A 21,097-nucleotide genomic window follows, 5' to 3' on the forward strand; every position below is an offset into this window, starting at 1 on the left:
TATCGACTTGACCCAGCAAAGGTGGGTTGGGGTGAAATGACCTGTTAGGCATTCGAGCCCAAACAACTGCCTCAGAGAGAAAAAAAAGAAAAAAAAAAACATAGCTTATATAAAGAATGTTAAGCAAATCATACACCCACCCAAGCAGAAGTCAACAGGGAATGTCAGTGGCCTACGGTAACCATGCTCAAACCAACATGGACCATAACCAACCAGCTCAAACAGGAGTAACTTTATTAATGTTCTCTTTCACCCACAGTGTACTGAGCAACATGAAAACAATCAGTAATTAGAAAACAATATAGCAATTTGACAGCAGAGGCTACACCGCTTTATAGCTGTGAAACATTCTGAACGTAGCCAGCGCACTCTCTTTAAACTCATGCAAACAATGGCTCACCAACGTGTAGCTATTACACATTTTTTTTAAGAAACATCTTGTTATGTTCATTATATTGTTCATTTGAACAGTCACATGGTCACAATCGCACAGTGCGCCTTTTCTTGCATCTAACAAGCGCGATGCTTTTTGAAGCTATGTGTGATTTTGTTTCCTCCGAGTTATTAGTAACTTGCTTTTTATCTCTGTGTCATCTCTGCATTTTAAGACACTGGCGTCTGTCGCATTTTCATCACTTCGGTTCGCGCGCACGTATTTTGAAGGGAGGTTTCAAATATTAAATTACATGTGGTTAATTCGATTTCAGAGAACGCACTAGTAAAAACTCTTTTGAAAAAAGTGTTGCTTTTTTATAACACATTAAAATGCATGTGTGTAAAAATGGAGACGTTAAAAGGAGAAAAAAAGGAAAAATGTCTGTGCATATATCCATGAGAGTCGTGTGTGTGTGTGTGTGTGTGTGTGTGTGCAATACTGTGAGATTCTGTAGAGGCGACTGACAGATACACTGCATGGCAGTAGATAAAAGAGACCGCCTGACAAGGTGGGAGTTAAAGTAGGTTGTGCGATGTACTGAATAAACGGAGACTGGACTTAAATACTGAGACAGTGTCTGCTTCCCTAATACTTGTGGGAGGTTTGGGGGGGGACAAGGGTGGGCTGTTATTTTTTGGTTCTTTTGTTCCCAAATTGTTCCTGCAGAGATGGGTAATCCTGCAAGAACACAATCAACATGTGGATTTGCAAAAATTTGGCGATGAGAAACGACAAGTAACTACACTACGCATGTATTTTCTGTATTTATATTTTCTGATATTAAGGCTGCATATTCGTGCATGGCTGATTTATGTGTGTGGGTTTAGTGTTCAAGAGGCCACCGCAGCAATTCCTGAGGATTCAGCTTCTGAATCAAAATGACAGGATAACTAATACAAATATCTTAAATTATAACCAGGCTTTTGTATAATGCTTAGATGCAGCTGGCAAAAAGTCACTGTTATTGAAAGAAGTGTATTGCCTCCTTTGATGTTGCATACCACAATTACAGTGACAAGAGCACATCTATGTAGTGTAAGTGACTGAAAGGAAAGAGAACTAGCATAGCAGGATAAAGCTAAACTTTCGTGACTGTGGAAAATAATCTAAATTTGTCTAAAAGTTCTTTGTTATTTGGGTTTTAGCAAAGCCAGCTGAAGGTTAGTATGACCGAGAGCAAAAAAAATAAACTACAAGCTACACTTGAGTCAAAGAAAACAAAGACTAATGCAGATCCCTGGTCAAAATAGAAAGTCATTTGTTAGTTTCATTATAGCTGTCTCAGTGGTCCTGTAGACTGCACTCTGAGGCAGATTTGGCGAGTTGATAGATACTGAGAAAATAAGTGGGCTCAAGATTAGAAATTGGTCTGTCATTTTTCAGACTTCACTGTTGCTGATGAGCTTTTTTTTTGTAACAGCAGCTTAAACTTGCTACTTTTTCAATTAAGGAACAAAAATGACAAAAAGGACCTCTCAGAATACTATTTATTTATTTATTTATTTATTTTTAACTGAAAAATGTGAAATATTTCTTAAAGCACGTCTGGGAACAGCAACCGTAAAGTTCGGGACGATTTGCAAATCATCTACATAAACCGATGTAGAAAAACGACATTTCAGCCATATCAGTGATGTTACACCGCCACTTAATTGCTAACTATAGCTGGGCACTAACTGAAGCTTCATTGTGCCACTTTCTACGAGATTTATCCATCCCAGCAGTCAAATGTGAAATCCCTTTTAGAGTTTTGGCTGGGAGTGATGGTTAGTGCAGATTATCTGGTATAATAAAAGCTTATTCACTCGAACTGACATGGACTGTTCTGGGCTATACTGATAATATGACTGCTAGTTACCAGGATCTGAAAGAGGCTTTTAAAGAGAATCGGTGCATCTCACCTGCCGCTGCAAAGTCTGCTTGTTTTTCCCTTATCGCTGCATATTAAGTTATGACATATTAATGCATAATGTATGTGAGATTAGAGGTCTTGACTTTATTGCATCAGTGACATTTCAGGAGTCAGGAGGATCATCTTCAGTATATAACTGTGTATGACAGCTACTTTTTTCTAATTAGTGAGCAAGAGATTTGAGATTGAAGATGTTGAAAAATGTAAAAATCAGTGGATTCTGAGATTTAATTAATTTTGAGAATGGATTTTAAAATTTTCCTCATGTGGCTCCAGTATTTAAAAAGCATGTGTTTTTCTCAGTCTACCATGAAATTATGTGCTCTCTCTGTGCTCATACGCCCCCCATCTCCCTTTTTGTGTGGAACCATTATTCATCTTATCACTCATTTTGCCACACAGTTGTTAATTATTTTGTTTTACAAGCAAAGTTTTATTAAAGTAGTTAAGTGCCGCGAAATGGATTATTTTGCCATCTTTCACCACACTGTCTATCGATTTATGTGTCAGCTAAGGTAATTGGATCATTGATCTGTTCATTCATCCCTTTATTTGTCTTGCCACATGGTGGAAAACTGTTCCCTCTTCAAAGTTTTGCTGAATTATAAAGCCTATGTTTTGTGTAATTACGTTCGGGCCTATCGAGCTGAAACTTAAGTAAACATTTTGGGTTTCGTACACACAGATTATCATCATAACATCATATCATCAGCATTAATTAAGACTCTGATTCTGTTAGCTGCGCTGCTATTAATTACATTCATAAAAGCATTTTTTAAAGCACTTGATATTTCACTGTTAAATATGAAATAAATATTGATCACACAAACATTGTGACAATTCTTTATGCTACACATGTTCTCGTAGAGTCCTGTACAGTCTTGTTTGGGTTCCGGTGATTTGGACAACTACTGTGTTAAAAACACTCAAACTTGCCCAAACTTTCACTATTTATAGACAAACACCAGCCCAGAATTTTGCTCAGCTTCAAGTATTCAGCGAGAGTTTTAGAGGGTGGGTGCACACTCATTTGCACACATTTGCATGTGATTAGCACTTCAAACCTACAAACTTGAAAGGCTTTCCTTGTCAAGACACTCTAATCTTCCTCTCTCTCTCTCTTCGTCTCCCTCTCTGTCGTACTCTTTCCCAGGTCTCTGCTCTCTCACACAAGTAGCGATTAAGTAGCTTGGGACATCAATTAGAAAGTTTAGCCTTCTGTTCACACTTATGACAGTTTCTAGGATATTGAAATCAATAATATGCTGGTGTTTGTCTTCAGCGTATTTCAGCTTAGAGCCTGAGCCGCATCAGAATCAAAAAAACAGAAATAAACATTTGAATTTCAAAGCAACCCAGTGTTTAAGTTAATATAACCAATAGGCAGCTGAAATGATTGCCTCCTAGAAGTGTAAATGGCTAAATGGTACTGTTACAATGTAGCCTTGGTTCTCTGAGTTCCATATTCCATTGTTATGAGATAACTATTAAAGATACTTTGAACTGAGATATTGCAGCCTGATATCCCAGTCCATTACAAAGTAAACAAATGAATTATTTAACGTACATATTTCCAGGTCACTGCCCTTGGCTCTTGTGATGGCCAAGCTGAGCGACCCACTTGCAAGATGCTAAACTGACCAAGGAAATAATGCTGGGTTGTCTACTGCCGAGACACACCCAGCACTTGCAAAGAAGAGGCTGGCTGCCACATTAAGTCAGGAAATCGGACTCACAAAATCTCGTTGAAACTGTACAAATGGCCAACAGGGGAGCTCCCTTCCCTAATTCCCATGAGGTGGCTAAACCTTGGGTTGAATGAGCCCAGACTCCAGACAGAATGGGAACACTCAGGAATGCAAATGCCTGTTCTCCTCAAAACACCAGGGTTGAAGCAGATGAAAAGTTAGTCGGTCTTCCTAATAGTGTCAGAGCACCTGATGTACTCTGATCCGAACACAGCACAGAGTAGCCTCATTTGGCTTCCAGCTGGGACTGCAAAAACTGCAGGATGGCCTGCACTGGAGCCTTCTGGGGCATGTCTGGTGAACTGAACACCAGGTGGTGAACACTGCTCAGTGGTACCAGTAGGCAAGCCAGGAGACCTGTGCTCGAGACTTGTGGACAGTTTAGCTCTAGCATCTGTAGGCTTGAAGTGTTTTCTTCACCAGATCATTGTCATTTCTTTAGCATGGACTCAATAGAGAACTTGCTTTAGGACAGTGAATAAAGGAATGTGTAGATGACGGTGTAGGGGCAATGGATGTGAAAAGGGTGGATCTCTGCACTTTTAAAAAGATGTCACATCTATTCAACCATATGAGGATGGAATCTGTAAGTTGGACTAAATTCTCAGAGACGTACAACAACCTTTCAATCACAGGTCAACACATTTTAGATTGACACACCCTGTATCTAACTCAGCACAGGTGCTTTATAGGTAAGCCATGGGGTGTGACCAGGAAAGCTATAGTGTCTTAAAGAAGTATCCACATGGCCTTGACTAGCAGGATGAACTATGGTTTAAAATTCACCTAGTAATTTCAAGATGAATTGTAATCAGCTATTTTCCATTTTTCTGTTATCAAATTTCATTACAAACTTGGTATTCAGTCGGGGGAGATTTCTGATCTATTCTTTCGATTGCAGACAGCTGTTTCAGTTTAGTATCTGAGTGTGTGGTTTTTAGCTCATGCTTTCCTGCAAAACTTACTTTTCTCTCTCATGATCTACAATGCAAATTAACTAAGTCGACTGTACGCGTGTGTCTGCGCATGCGAAACAGAGAGGGACTAGAATGCAGTACTTACTTTACAATCAACTACTCAAGATGGCCTAATTGTTATTACTTTGTAACCATCATCATTATGCAACTCTGATGAAGTATTTCAGGTACAGTTACCTCCTGCTTTCTTTAATCACTTTCAATTTAAAACACACTCACACGTACATGCACATGTAAATAGAGTATATAGATTTCTTTTTACCATACTACTGGGAAACTCATTAACTCCATTATTGCACTGAGAAACAAGTATGAATATGATTTAGCTGAGACACATAAAAATCCAACTTTTTATCTGCCTTTAAAAAAAAAAAATCATATTATACAAGATTTCTTTTTTTTTTTTACAAAATGACAACATCTAATTAAAATATGGCAGGAACTTTCATGAACTGAGTTACACTGAGATTAACAGAAACTGCAGTGACAAGTACCAGACTGGCACACTTGATGGAGTTGAAGCTTTGTTGGTATTTTTTCAACATCTAAAAAACCCCAAAGGCATTTCAAGACATGTAATCACTGTCACGCTCTCCTGATAAAAATGTTTCCATCCACTGAACTGTTTGAAAGATGCAGACTTTGACAACATTACCCCATTTCTTGTCACAAGTTCAGACAGCTGCTTCAGCTGAAGATAACTTCTCAGCAAGGACAAAAAAATATTGGTCTTATGGTCTTTATGTGGCTTTTACAAAAACAAACAAATGGGGGAATTCTCCTTAAACTGTAATGAACTAATATTCATATACTACATTGTATTGAGGTCTTTCATAGAAATTCAGTAGGCACTCTATGAAAGGCACTTTAGCGTAACTGATTGAATGAAAGTAAGCATCCGGCGCACAGTACATGCTAAGTTAAGCTCAAGTAACAGAATCACCAATAAAAAACAAAAACATACTGACAGATTACCAGTGCAGGGCAGTCCCAGAGAGGCCAAGGCAATCCCTTAGTTCGCTGACAACTATGTACTGAGGTCAAGCAGAACACGGCCCATTAACTGCTATCTCCATTCATCAGAGATTGCTTGTAACAGATAAGCGACCTGAAATTAATTTTGAGCTTTTTTTATAACAATGAAGACAAGCTCAGAATTCCCACACTCTCAACAAGCATACAAGTAAATTCTCTGATCCCAGTTATTGATGCAATGTCACCCAAAATGTCAGCCTTAACAATCAGCAGGTTGCTGTTATTAGGAGCTTGTTTTCAAACCCCTCTTTAGCTTGTTTTACTGCCTGTTGTGCTTTCATTTTAACCACGATATAAATGTACTGCGGTCAACAATATTAAATGTTTCTGGTGCTCACAAGCTGCTAAAACGAATAACTGACCGTTCAAATAAAATGTTACCACACAAGGTAGGACACTTTGCAAACTGTGCTGCATCTTATGTAACAGTGAATGTCATTCACGTGGACATAGCGTTAATCTCTGTCTTTACGCATAATATTGTGTGTATGCGTTAAGTGCATATTTGGACCCCCTGTAATAAAATGAGTGAGATAGCAACAGTGTTTTCACCTAATGCACAAAGCTGATGGCACCTTAATGACCTCCACTTGATAAAATCTGCTAGTGGCAGCTGGTAAAGTCAACCATTGTCAGATGTAAAAAGGAGGCCTAAAAATTCTAGGTTGCATAAGCGCCACTGCCATCATTGTGAACTGGACATCGAAGATATAGCAACCCTAACTTTAGAGTAAGTGACTTTGTAAACAAGTTCCTTTAAAGTATGAATATTACAGTGAAGCATAAAAACATAACACTTTAGATGACATGCTGATAAACTTACTGCAGACCTCTTCTTCTGTTGAGTACTTTGTAATGACACACATGAAATACAGTGATGGGCTCACTAGTAATCATTAACAAGAGCTGCGATTGCTTAGACTGATATGTTTAATTAAAATTCACTATGGCTTCTTCAGATGTGAGGAAATCTGCAGTCTTGGGTGTTGTAAGATTAAATCTTTAACTTACATTGGTAATTGCACATAATCAATTTCAAAAATGTTACCCGTATATCAACCAGTATTACATTCAGTCCCGTCTTTAAAAGTTGTTGCAGTACAGTGTTCACATTAAAATAAGTTGTGCTTCCTTCTCTAACTTGTTTAAATTCCAATAGTTATTATATAGTAATTTAGGTAAAGTCATTTATTATAAATGTGTGAAATATGTAAATCTGCTTTAAGAGAATCTAATCAAGAGCTTGTTTTTTCATGTAACTGGTTAAATTAGGTTATACCACACGTTTTTTCTTAGATTTCTGCCAAAATTTGGGTTTTTTTTCTTAAACTATTTAAAAAAAACCCCCCCCGACACATTAAAGAAATATGAACACAGTAACCCGCATGTCTTGTCGCTATTTAACTGCTATTTCCTCTTCTCCACGTTAGCTTTGTTAGTCAACATCAATCTTGTATCGACAAATAATTTCCATCCCCAGTTTGCTTGTTGTTTTGCGGAGAACATGTATTAGACTAGTCCGTTGCTTGATAATTGATCTCAGGCTGAGACAGGTTAAGGTGGAACAATGGGATTTCTTTCTCTCTCTTTCTCTCCATCTCGTTGCGTGTGCGACTTTCCTTAATTAAATTCAAATTCAATTCAGGAGTGTTCTATCAATAAACATGGACGGTTCTCGTGGTGCACTACCAAAGCGAATCCTCTCGTGGAAATGTAGCGTGCATATATCAGGAAAAATAAAGAAACATTGTCAGATCATTTGATGATAAAATACCTCGTCGGGTTTCTTTTTCTTTCTTTTTTTTAACCATTTTTCTCTTCTTTGTTTTTTTCCTCTCCTCAGTTTGCTCAGTCCTCTGCCTTATGTTTCCCAACAGACCAATGTACTTATCCTATTTGACACCCTTCTGAGGATAAAATGTGCAAGTTGCAGCTCAGTTAAAGTCCATAAAGATGCTACAAATAGGACTGTAATTTACTTGTGACAGGGAGGGAAAAAAGGGAATCACAAGGGAGACTGTAGGGAAAATGAAGGTGGTGTTTATCAATATAATAGAGGGAAAAGAAAAGCTTGTTATTTTTATGCTGTTTAACGTAATGTTATTTGATGGCCCCTTGCCCTTATATAATGAAAAAAATACAACACTTTATGGATATGCACTTGAAAATATTACTATGTCAACATAAGGACACCCCCCCAAAAACAAAGTAGAATAGGTCTCTTCTAAGTATAATTATGAAATAAGTGGAGCTCCCTCTGCTGGGGTAGAGGTGGCAATTCTTAGCACAGTTGATGAATATATTTCAAGGTTTGGCATGCACCTGAATCCCAAACTATCATCTGATACCCATGTGATGGAAGGGAGCTACATGCATACTCCCACTATTCCCCGATTAAAATATTATAGATCTACATGTAGTTGTTATACCACATGTCCCTTTCCATTGCTTTTCCTGATATCCTAATTACAGAGTATAATACACAGAAGTCTAGGCAGCTCTTCAGAAACCTTCAAGAAGACCCCATGTGCATGCGATGGCTACAGAGATATCAAAGTCTGCTGTCAAACGATCTTCTGTGCTCAAGCATGATGATGCAGCCAAACCGAGTCTACGCTGTGTCCACTGCTGAAAATCATTTAGTCTAAACATCAGTAATGAGAAGCAGCTGTTATCCTTCACCAGCTGAGCTCACGTCGAAATTGCAAGTAAAGAGCTGCAGGCAACTAACTAGAGCTCTACTGCTGCCTTCAAATCCAATACAGTCTCTTTGCAGCGGTTACAATCAAATGCTCTGTAATTGCTTCTTTATCAAAGGTCTTAGGGTACATTTGATGTGGGAAAGGGAGAGTGGAGAGAGATGCTGTGTTGATGTATGCGTTGGTTGTTGTTAATTTAGCTTTTGCAAATGTGATTGTGGACGTTCCTTTTTTTGAGATGCATGTTTGCCAATAACGAAAGGCTATAGTGATGTGAGTTGAAAGAAATATTTCTAATATTAGCTTTTTTATTATTTTGAGGGACGGCGTGCATTTATGCATTGTCCGCGGGTAAGACGTCTTAAAGTCAAAATGAAATTTGTTCTCGCCTCAAAAGTTCCAAGAGAAGAACCATTTTAGCCAAGAAAATGGTTTCTTTTCAAACAAATGCCCAACAAATGCCCAACAAACAAATGCCCAACAACTTCCAAACTCGTTATTCTACTCTGCTGTGCTACCAAACTAACAGCCAGCTGCTTGAATGAAAGCACATAAACACTGTGATGAAAAATTGCTTGATTACTATGTGATGAAATGTAACATTAAGCAGTGCAGGTGGCGGGTCACTGATACTGGACTGTTTAAGCAATACACTTCACTTAAACACACACTGCCGGCAGCTCTTGTAGATGTTCATTTACCAAATATGGTAAACTGTAGCTATTACATAGAAGAAGACTCCTCACACCTGATGATTCACACATTAGAAGCCATGTTGCTTTGGATTCTTCTTGTCTGCTACCTTGGAGACACGTGCTGTTACCCTTTGGTTAAGTCAAAAGCTTTCAGCAGTTGATGGTTAATAACTGCTTTGCATTTTGAGTTGCAGACCTCGTAAGGTACGTTTCTCACACATATGAGAAACCATATTTATGTTAATTTAGCATAAAAGTGCAGATACATAATCAATGAGATTATCACAGGAATTCAAGTAAACCTATGTGTCAAAGAATTATGAGACATTCAGCTTAATGTTAAAGTAAAACAATGAAGTATATATATTTTTCCACTCAATATCAGAAAGTTGTGGCATATCACATGTTTTGTCAGCAAACAGACATATCTCTCAGCTACTCATTTGTAAGCCTTCCTGCAAGAAAGTAAACTCTTTTATTTGTCTTCTTCATCTTATCTTTATTTGCTAAAGACATTCCCAGTTCGGTTAATTCAACTTGGTTTGTGCCATTCTTTCTTACTGAACAGCAGTTTTCTGAATTTAAATAACCCTCAGAAATCAAATCATCACTGCTGAAAAATATACATTTCTGACTTACTGATGACGGAAATATTTACCTATTAAGTGCAAAACCATGAAAACAAACACCAAGGATATATATGCAGAGTTAATGAAATTCATATAGCATCATATCTTTATCGCTTCAGTTGAAAAATCAGTCCTCGAATACTATATTAAACAAAAAAACATATACTGCTTGCAAATGTAAAATTCTAAAAAGCAAATTAATTAATCTTTAAACTGAGCTGAATATGTAAAACAGCAAATGTAGATTAACATTTTGTGAAAGCTGTAACTGACTTCAGCCTTGGTGAATTATCTTAACAACATGTCTGTCCCATGCTCATTAGTCTTTTATATGGAAAAAAAACAAGTCTTTGTTAGCTGAACATGGACATGTGAGTCTTTTATCTGCAGCGTTTGTGATGGGCCTGCATAATTTAAAATATAATGCTGAAAGAAGCAAGACGAATGCAAGGGCGGAAAAATTAGTCATCTATTAGTAATAGGATATATGTAGAATGACTAATGTCTGACTTGGAGTCAAAGCCAAATGTTTTGGAAAAAATATCCCTTATTATGAGATAATGAGAAACAGAAACTGTATTTCTTCCTGGTCAGGAAGATATAACACATGGGAAGTCTAAATATACTTTCAGTTAATAGATGAGAATTTATTGGTATTGCCAAGCATTGCTGTTCAGTACTCATGTTCTGTGCTTTATAATCCAATTCCTCACAATTGAACATGTGCAGAGAAATGACACTAAATAAAGTTTTGTAGTCAGGCAATGCTGGTCTAAACTAGCTTTACTGCCCTTCGTCAGTTTACCCAGGAATCAAGCTAGCTGGCATGAGAATCAAGTCTACAGGTTCACAACACTGCTCATAAAAATGACAAAACATACCTGGTAGGAATCTCGCCATTCTCTGTTTCAAGGTTATGTTCTTGGGCAGCGCTGCATGACTTCCAAGGTTATTCCTATTTTGAGATTGTGACTACTTGGTACTTTTGAATCTGTAATGGAGCCTGGATCCAAGCTTGGTTATAATTTTGGGGAGCGGACAAAGGAAGAGAAATGTGGAGTGCAAAAAGATTATGTTGGCATGGCAAGAAACCATGCATTTTCAATGTTTTATAGCATGTGCCATAGTTTGGGTCAATACAGCTGTATGTCCTTCCTCATTACAGTATGTTAACAGTTTTCGACATCTCCTGAACTGATGTGCCTTCTTTAATGCTGAAAACGTCTCTTAAAAGCAATGGTCCTTGATGTGATTGCGAGTTTAGTTTGATGTGACCTTTTAGAGAAGATCGATCGGTGTGCTATTTCTAAAATATTTTTACAGGCTTTGTGATCACAATAAATGCGGTCCGTAGCTCATTTCAGAGTTGGGTGGCCCGGGAGCGTACTGATAAGCACAGAACCGAATTACAGTTTTTCTACCTGACGTTTTGACTCTGAAACTCAGAGGGGGCCGCCTGTTTGAATCAGAAACCTGATGTGCCAATTGAGCTGAGATCCGAGGCCAAGTGATGGCCCTATCAGGAACTGTTGCCAACAGGTAAGTCTGCTCCCACGTGTGGTTGCTTTCATACGGCTGCTAGGGGCGGGTGGTGGTGGTAGGTGGTAGGTGTAAGGGGGGTGGGGGGGGACATGGCCCATTGGCTTTAAGCCTGGAGTACGTCCTCCCTAGCAGGATGGATCAGCAAAGGAATGGCAGCATCGTGGATTAGTGCAGCCTGTCAAGGTCTGATGGTGCAGTGACAATTTAATCGCTGAACTGGCTTCCCATAGAAAAAGGAAGATGGGAAGAGGAAAAACAGGAAGGGAAAGTTAGGAGACTGTGGTCTTCATTTATATGATTCATTTTGTCATATCAGATTCTGCTAATACTGCTGTCAACGTCTCCCGGGTCCTGGAAGAAAAAAACCAAACAAACAGGCTCATGGAGACAGCAGACAGTCTCAGCCTATCCTTAAGCTTAGCCCTACAGAGAAACTACCAGTGTAGAAACAGCTTTCTTACTCATCAGGAACAAAGAAATGCATTTCATTTGTGAGACTTGTTGTTCTTCGTTATATCAGTATAGATGAACATTCAGCATGAACACACACAAACACACCGAATACATCTTTTTTGAAATTCTAGCTTTAAAAGCTACAAATAGTTCTCTGTCTGCACAGATGGGGTTTCGAAGGAACAGACATAAAACAAATCAATGTTCTTTTAAATATGATCTAATGCCTTATGCCAGCACAGCTTTGGATGAAGCAATCAAATGTGCAAATATTTCATGAATTATTTACGACTGCAGTCATTCATACCATTAGGGGGCAATTATTTTAATGTCTGATCAGTCAGAATCAGTGCAGAAAGTAGAATGCAAACAATAGAGCATTTGAATTTAGCTGCCATTGCAGTCTCACTATAAGTGAGTCAACAATTATTTTTTTCAGCTTCTGGCTTCACACTAATGAGGCAAGAAGTTACCATGGTAATAGTAGACACGAGCTACCTTTCCTTGCCAGGCTTTTAAAGCGCACGCTCAAGCACAAAGACACACACACACACACGCACAGAGAGACACACACATGCACAGGGGAGAGGGACTTCATTGTCCAAGCTGAGGAGAATAAAAGCGACACCATTAAATACGTACTAATACTGAAAGGCGTGGTAAAACATACAGACGTGGGCTGCAGTCTGATTTTTTTCCCCCCTCTTGATCATCATTATTAAAAGCAGCAATTAACAGCTCTTTGCCTTTTCAGTGTCTGACATCCAAACTGAATTTCCTTGACTTTAAGTAAACATAGCATTCATGACAAATCTGAACTGCTGAAATGTATGCATTTAAGCCTTTCCATCATATTAATGTCTTAGACTCTGTCTGGAGATGTTACCAATTTAAATCCACTATAGCAATAATTTTACTATATTAAATTAACTGGAGAAATTACACTGGTAAACAGCCATTGTTTAAATGACCTATTAGAATATATATATATATATATATATATATATATATATATATATATATATATATTCGGGGTGCAACGATACGCAAAATTCACGGTTCGGTTCGTTTCGATACTTTGGTGTCACGGTTCGATATTTTTTCGATACAAAAAAATGTTCATGCCTTTTTAATTTGTCATTTGTTAAAATTATAAATATATATTTTAATTCAAAAGTACAGTTTTTAAATTTAATGTTGCTGAAACAACAAAATCATAAAAAACAAAATCTATCTGATCGAGGAATCACTCATCTTTGGAAAAGAGAGTTTATTACAGAGAAATGGCTCTTTCCAAAATAAAAGCTATACTATTCGCTTCTTCTGGGGTATACTCTCAGCAGCATATTAAACATATCAGGTCCCCATAAGGAGAATCATGTGCTAACGGCTGTCTAAATGACTCGGGTAAAGTTTGTAGCATGCGTGCTTGTTGTTTTTGTCTGCTTTCACTTGTCTTTGCACTAGGATGATGTCAGCGTAAATGTGCAGTCATATTCGTTGTGTTCCCACTAGTGCTGTCAGCGTTAATCTCGTTAAAATGACATTAACGCCATAACGCGGCAAATCCCCGTTAACGAGTTACCGTGGATGGCCCCGTTTGTGGGGCTGGACGACGTCAACACGTTAACAAGCTAACTGCGCTAACGCACTAATTCCCACCGATTGAGCATTGCGTGGCACATCCGACATACTGTTTTACTTTTGTCCATGACGTGCTTACCATCAGGGTCATACGTCACATGAAAACCAAGATAGTTCCAAATGCCAGATCTGAATGAGGGTGGGGGAGGTTCAATTTCAGGTAGCGTTGAGTCAGTTGCCATGTTGCAACGAGCTTAGCTTCTGTCTCGCTAACTTGTGTTGCGCTCAGTGGATCTGCACTTGACAGTGCAGCCTAGGCGGAGTAGTCGAACGCAGATCCACTGAGCGCTCAACACAGACAGCATTGTCAGAAGAAAAGTTAAAATAAATAAAAAATGTTGTATTGTTCGATACATATGCGTACCGAACCGAAAGCACTGTATCGAACGGTTCAATATCGATACGAGTATCGTTGCACCCCTAATATATATGTAACTGGAACAATAACAACAATGCAAACCATTTATATATTTACTCTCATGCTACTCTTCATTCTGTTTCAACTATAAAGCTAACTTGCAGTAGCTTTGCATCATCTTTGCAACACAAGCCAGCCTCTGTGTAATATGCTGTTGAAACAATACCCATACAAGTTAGGATTCATTCTTTTGAAAGGAAGCAATTTTTTTCTTTCAGTGAACATCGACTATTGCTGCTACTGAAATCTGCAAGCAAAACCTTCTATCCAGAAAAGAAATTGGTTTCAACGCATGGGACAAGAACGCAGCAGAAAGAATACTGGTCTGAAAAAGCTGATGTACTGCACACAAGTCCACATACAGCAGCCCGGAATTCATGCTTGCTGTATTTCATGCCCAAAGCATGCACAGCATCCTGAATATTATTCCTATTGCTGTGTGTTACCAAACTATGACACAGTGCTGCAGGTGGTGACCAAAGAACTGCATTGGATTTTCATTGCAACTAATATATTCCGCAATGCCCTCCAACCAAACAAACTCTCTCTGAGCAAGGAGAAGAGAGAGAAAGTGCTTCCAAGTTTTCAGTCATAACTGTATACGCTTGTGACTCTGTGTTGTGAGTGTTACTCAACCCAGAACAGTTAGCATGCACCATTATTCATGGAGTGTGGTTTGTTGAAGTAACTGTCAGGCTCTGGCAAGTCCATCCTGCACTGGCATAGCCTAAGTATCCCAAAATTCTGCAGTAGGGCCTATGTAACACTGAATTCTTCCACTGCAAGGATCACTGGATTATGGACTATCATTACCATGGGCATCCTCTATTCTAGAACAGTACTTAAGGTGCAGTTTTATTCTAAGACCTACACCACTACCTGCCCAACTGCTGTGGTGCTGAATATAGCACTAAGAAAAAGATGACATGATTGCATATGACAGCCATCTCTGCTACACCTCTTGATAATATATTCCTCCTCCTTTTTTTACATGGAGTTCTTTTTTTTCTGTTACAGAATATATATGCTTTCTACCTTTGTGCACTTAGTGAGCTTGACATCTCATGGTAAAAAAAAAAGCGTGTTATCGTTTTCATGTGGCAATTCATGTTAAATGCTAAATGTATGAAACAAGTATCTATGAAACAAACAAACACTGAATAAATCTTTTTCATTTCAGACCTATTTGTTAGTCACACTATTAGAAAAAATTAAATTTTGCAAGGAGAATGGGAAGCTCTTTAAGACCGGGAAAAATAGTGGCTGTCTGGTGATTACATGAAATTTCTTTTGCATTCAGCAACCAACTACAAGTGGTTGTGATAACCAACTGGTTACCAAGAAGTTGTATAGCAACACCCATCAACTTCTGGGCAACCTTGCAATTGAAAGTCAAGTCAAGTGTCCAAATCACCCAGTGGGAGGCAATCTGTATGGTGGCCCTGAGAGGTCAAATGTAATGCAACTTAAAAAAAACACCAGCAAATAGAAAAAAGCTGCAAAAGAACACAAAAGGAATGTGTTTTTGGTGTGATAATAATGTGACAGACCAGCTGTGGCAGTGATAGAAACCAAAACGTGAAGGATTGTACTGAGATGTGCTTGAAAGAAGCGGAGGATTCTTTAGTGCTGTGAGGGGGGAAAAGGACCGAAGGTAATATGTGATTTAATATCATGATTTGAATAATACAGTAGATACAGGTTTACTGTTAGCGTGTCACCTCCGCAGCTGAACTCTTCTGTTGTTTTCATTCAACCTCCAATTTGTTTTGTGCGGCTTTGAGGCAGTTTTTTATTCACTGGTCTTTTTCTAAGTTGCAGTGCGTCTGACCTCTCGAGGCCACAGTAAACAATCACTGGCAAAGTTCACAAATAACTGCAGTCCAGTTTAAACACATACTGAACACATTATAATCAATCTGAGTTAGATTGTGCAACTTGTCTGTGACACATTTCTTTGGAGTTGGGGACTTGATTCAGCTGGTTGCCAACTGATTGTAGTCTGGTTATATGCCTATATGAAAGCAACGTGAAAAGTGCCTCATTTGTGGTTAATTTGCAGGAACTGCAGAATTTCAGTTTCTTAATTTCATAGGACAAAGTTTACAAGTTCATTGTACATGAATGAATTAACTTTTTCATGCCATTGTTTTCCAGCTGCTGTTTTCCCTAATGTGACTGCAGCATAGCACATACCATTTACCATGGTTGGAGTTTGAGATAAATGTTTTAAAGCTTCATCCCATCCAGAAGAAAAGATACCCACTTCAGTATTTTGGTCATTTGCCTGCGCCACTAAACCAAGTAAAATTTTTGGTCCCCTTAGGAAAAACGGGCCGCTGATCTATCAGCAACATTAAAATCGCTGACAGCTGAAGTGAGTAACATTGATCATACTCAATGAATTGTTCTGCACGGAAATTCTGTGCCCTGGAACTCATGTGGATGTCAGTTTTCCACCTCCACATCCCCATCATAATGCCACTGCCATAGCAGGACAATGCGCCAGCCACGCCCCAAAAACTGACCTGGGAAAAATGAGTTCAAAGCAATAAAGAGTTCAAAGATTTGATCCAGCTTTCAAAATTGCCAAATCTCAACATAATTAAGCATTCAAGAGATGCCCTGCAGCCACATTCATGGAGGTCCCAACCTACAGTCCACATGATCCAAAGCATCAGCTGCCAAGAACCCAGTGCCAGACACCGTACCCAGAGGTCCTGCGCTCTGTCCTGGCCGTCACAGCTTTTCCAGTAGTGGGTCTACAACATATTAGGCATGTCACAGTAAATGCCAAACATGTCCTGGTTTGATCTGTGAGAAATTCTTTTGCCATCTTCTACAAATAAAAGAAGAAAACCTTTTGTAAGGGTTTTTTTGTTATCTCTTTTGTGATAATCCTGAATGTGACTAGGCTGTCATGTGTTGAGCCTCACAAGACTTTTGAATTCTTGTACATTTATTGTACAAAAGGCACGGCACTGATGTGAAAGTAGGTCTTAAACTCGCATTTGCATGTTTATTTTGGGAGCCTTATTAGCATTGGCAAACATGAACATCCGGCAGAGTGGTGGGAGAAGGGGCTAGGAGGAGGAGAGCAGAGGAAATGTTTCATAACAAATTAAATTGATTCCTAAGTTCAAAACGGTGTTTCCCTACAATAATTCAAATGTTTAGAGACGATTCTGATATCTTTAGCTGTCACATGTTGGAAAATATCCAACCGGCTCTGAGGCCCTGGAGGTCTGGAAGAAAGCATGACATCAAACAAGGCAGCGATCTTTAAACCTTTCCTTTTTCTGTATTTTAGTGGGAGAGGTCACAGTTCTCAGATCAGGACACTGATCTGACTTTCCTTGAAGGGCTGATCGATCATGTGCGAATTTACTTTCGTGAACAATATCTGTGACAGGAAGAAGGCAAGAAGATAACTATGTATAGACTATAAGACGAAGATGATGGAATAGCAGCGTCTTTATGTGTCTTTGTTTGTTTGTGGGGGTTTTTTTAGCTTTCAGCTGGTTGTTATGGTTTAATCCTCAAAAAATAAAACTGCGGGCCACCATTTTCAGCAAACAAGCTCACACAAGCTTATTGTACACTACAACTTCAGCATGAAATGACTGAGTAGAAGATCAAACGTAAACAAATAACTTAACAAGCCATAAATGCAGCCACACGGTTGAGGAATCTGTGCATTAAACAGGAAAGAAAGTATTTGTAAATTTTGGATTAACATTTGTTGTCACAAACAATGGGATGTTCCTGCTGTGAATATTTAAACACACATTTGCTGTATTTCATGTAACTTTCTGTATCATTATAAGTTAAAAAATTATATTCACGTTTCTTAAAATGCATTTTAAAACATCTGATTTCAACTTCAACTTGCAAATTTTGTCTTTATGTCACCGCGCTGCTTTGAACTTGTTGTGACCCCCCCAAGAGCTCAGAAATCACCTTATGCAGCTTTAACGAAGAATGGGAGTTTTCATTTATTCCACATGACTTCCTGCAAGCTTTGATGTAATTTCTGTCTTAGATCAGAAGCCCACTTGGACGCCCCTCCCAGTAGCAATATCATTAAAACACAATCCACTTGGCAGTGATTTATTTATTTATTTATTTATTTTTTGAGTGAAATGATCATATTTTTTTCTGACTTACTGCTTGGACTTCTCTCTGGAAAAAAACAACAACCTTTCAATAAAAGTACTCACAAACCTGTAATCATTCTTTCACACAACAGGCACTCCGCTGTGTCTCTAGGTCAGGCCCTCCAGTCATTCCTGAGTCCTATATTCATCATTCAGCTGTCGCTAATTATAGCCCAGAGTGTAGTTGCAACAACGAAATTATTGTAGCTGCCACAATAATATGACATGAAACACACACTGCATTGAGCTTGCATCATTTAATAATTCCCAGCATCAGCTGTATACTTTTTTTTTAAGTTAACACAACTTATAATTACACTATCAACTAAACTGCCAGTATATTCTGAAATAAGAATAATTTTACATTTAAACACTTTCTAGTCATTTCCTATGAACATTATGCTTGTTTTATTTCATATTTCATATGTTATATTTTACAATACATTGAATATTGAATATTTGGCTAAAACCTGATACAGAAATTTGCAAATTCGTCAAATTCTGTAGCTGTTTAACGTCTTAACAAAATGTTATCAAGAATCACTTTTCTTTCTCATTTACGGAAAACCTTTTAACTAAAGCAGCACCTTGACTCTCTACCTCAGTACTCAGTGAAATTTCGTGACATGTACATTCCAAAAATCCAAATAAATGTTAGGCCCTCACTGAAGGCGGTTCTGACTATGAAACGGGGATCGACAGCTGCCTGTTCCAGCTCAAGACAGCCTTCACCAGATTTGCAGGTCAGATGGGTGTTGAGGCGCAGCGAGAAGCAGAATGTGACAGGATATCCACACAGAAGCTGTGGGGAGAGTGATGGAGGGCTTCTGCAGGTTCACCTGTGCCTTAACAAGATTTCTCTGGGTCCTATGGAAGCCTTGTCACAACTTTTTTCCCTCTAGGTAGATATTGATTGCCAGAGGCTCTCCTTTGGCACAGCTGAACTGAACAAGTAAGTTTGGACTTTGCAGATATTTAAATCACAGAACAAAGGACGGCATCGTTGCAAAAAAATGAATTATGCTCAGTAACCAATATCCAGTAATGGGTCATTTAAAGCCAGAACTGATCTTTAAATCAGACTTGATTAACCACCCACATTGACTTTTTATAGCCAGTTTATGTTTTTTGTTTCCCTCGTAAAACATTGTATGTTCTGTTTTGAGAACACCAGTCAATTCTTTAAATTTAGCTTCCAGGGAGCCAGACTTTCTTGTAATAGTTTAAAGTGGACTAGAGCAATAATTCTCCAGGCTTTCTAAAGATCTTTCAGAGTTTGTTCTTTGACCATTTTCAGGTTTTTTTTGTTCATTTGTTAAATCACTTAAACTAAACTGTTAATCATTCAGGCAGAGAAAAGGTACCTAACTCCAAGGATGAACCAGCGTTTTATATATAACAGACAACAAAGAAGCCATTTTAAATTGTAACTTTTGGCACTTTGTTACTAGGAGCCTGCCACAAAAACACATAATTTGTCCCAATTTCAAAATGGCAAAGATAACACACTTTGGCAGGCATAATTTTTTTTGCTTCAATAAGGTGACTCCCAGACAGCTGTTAGCTAAAAACGTGGCATATCTCAACACTATTTGGAGTGAGTCCTTTAAAAGATTTAGGGAACTTCGGGACAAAAGAAATGGCAGCCCTAAAAGAAAGTCACAGGTATGGCACATTACAAAAGAACTGGACTGAAAAATCAGACACAGCAGGTCTTACAGACTGCTAAATCCAAACTGTGTCCAACAAGTATGGAGGATGTCAGGAGTGAGGGCGGTGCAGCCATCTGGAGTTGCATTTTAGTCAATAGTTTTGAGCATTTTTTCAAATTGGAGTTATGAATGCAGAAAAGCACCGCCAGATTTTGATCCACTATGCAATGGAAAGCTTTCACTGCCGACGGCTTCTTCTTACAAGAGGAGTGGAATGTCCTTCAAGAAGAATAGTTCCTGAAGCCTACTTAAAGAAATTACAAGAAAGCTTGCCGAAGAGAGCTTTGTTGGAGAAGAAAGGTGGTCATTCAAGTTTGTTAGAACTGTAGAAACTCTGTTTTGTGTGTGTGTGTGTGTGTGTGTGCAGATAGATCAATAACCTGCTTCACCTGTGGAAATAGAAACAAAGAGGTGGCTCAAGACTTCTGCACAGTACTGTATAAACAAGTGATACTTTTTATCTATTACAAATGTGAAGCAAATTAATTAAACTGCATGAGAGAGACACACAGTAGATGCTTTCTGATGCAGGTGAATAATTTTTAATGTCAAAGGCATTAAAAATACCCTGGGGCTGCATTGATTTCCTCAATAAGTTTAATTGAGTTAATTGACACCAGTTTACTTATTCCTGTCTGGTTACATGATGTGTCAAGGGTGTACTTGCTTGCTACCTTTATTTATTCTCTTGTGCAGTCACAGAGTGAGTGTCAGGCAGAGTAAAACAAAAGGAATACAGCAAAGATGATCATGTCACAAACGAAAGGCAAAAAAGAAAAATCAAGGAAAAAATCAATTTCTTTCAAGTGAGATCAAAGAAGGATATAACAAGAGCTGCTTCTTAACACTTACCATTAAAATGTGGTGCAGACTGAGGGGCCATGTCAGACAAAAAATTTTTTTCCAAGCTTAATACGGAAGGAGAAAGGTATTTTATAAGATTGCTATAATCATTACTACTTTTGTCAGAGCAAAGTGAAGACAGAGGTTTCGTCACGTTCACTGCTCCGTGGTTGAATCTGCAACTTTTTTTCAGAGAA

General features: G+C 38.4%; 1 protein-coding gene across 1 annotated transcript in view; it reads right to left on the reverse strand.

Moving 5' to 3' along the window:
• nrg3b (neuregulin 3b) overlaps positions 1 to 21,097 on the reverse strand; it is a 202,393-nt gene that overhangs the window by 80,621 nt on the left and 100,675 nt on the right. The window lies entirely within an intron of this gene.

The sequence above is a fragment of the Astatotilapia calliptera genome, chromosome 3 (genome assembly GCF_900246225.1).
Source record: "Astatotilapia calliptera chromosome 3, fAstCal1.2, whole genome shotgun sequence".
In the NCBI taxonomy this organism is placed as follows: Eukaryota; Metazoa; Chordata; class Actinopteri; order Cichliformes; family Cichlidae; genus Astatotilapia; species Astatotilapia calliptera.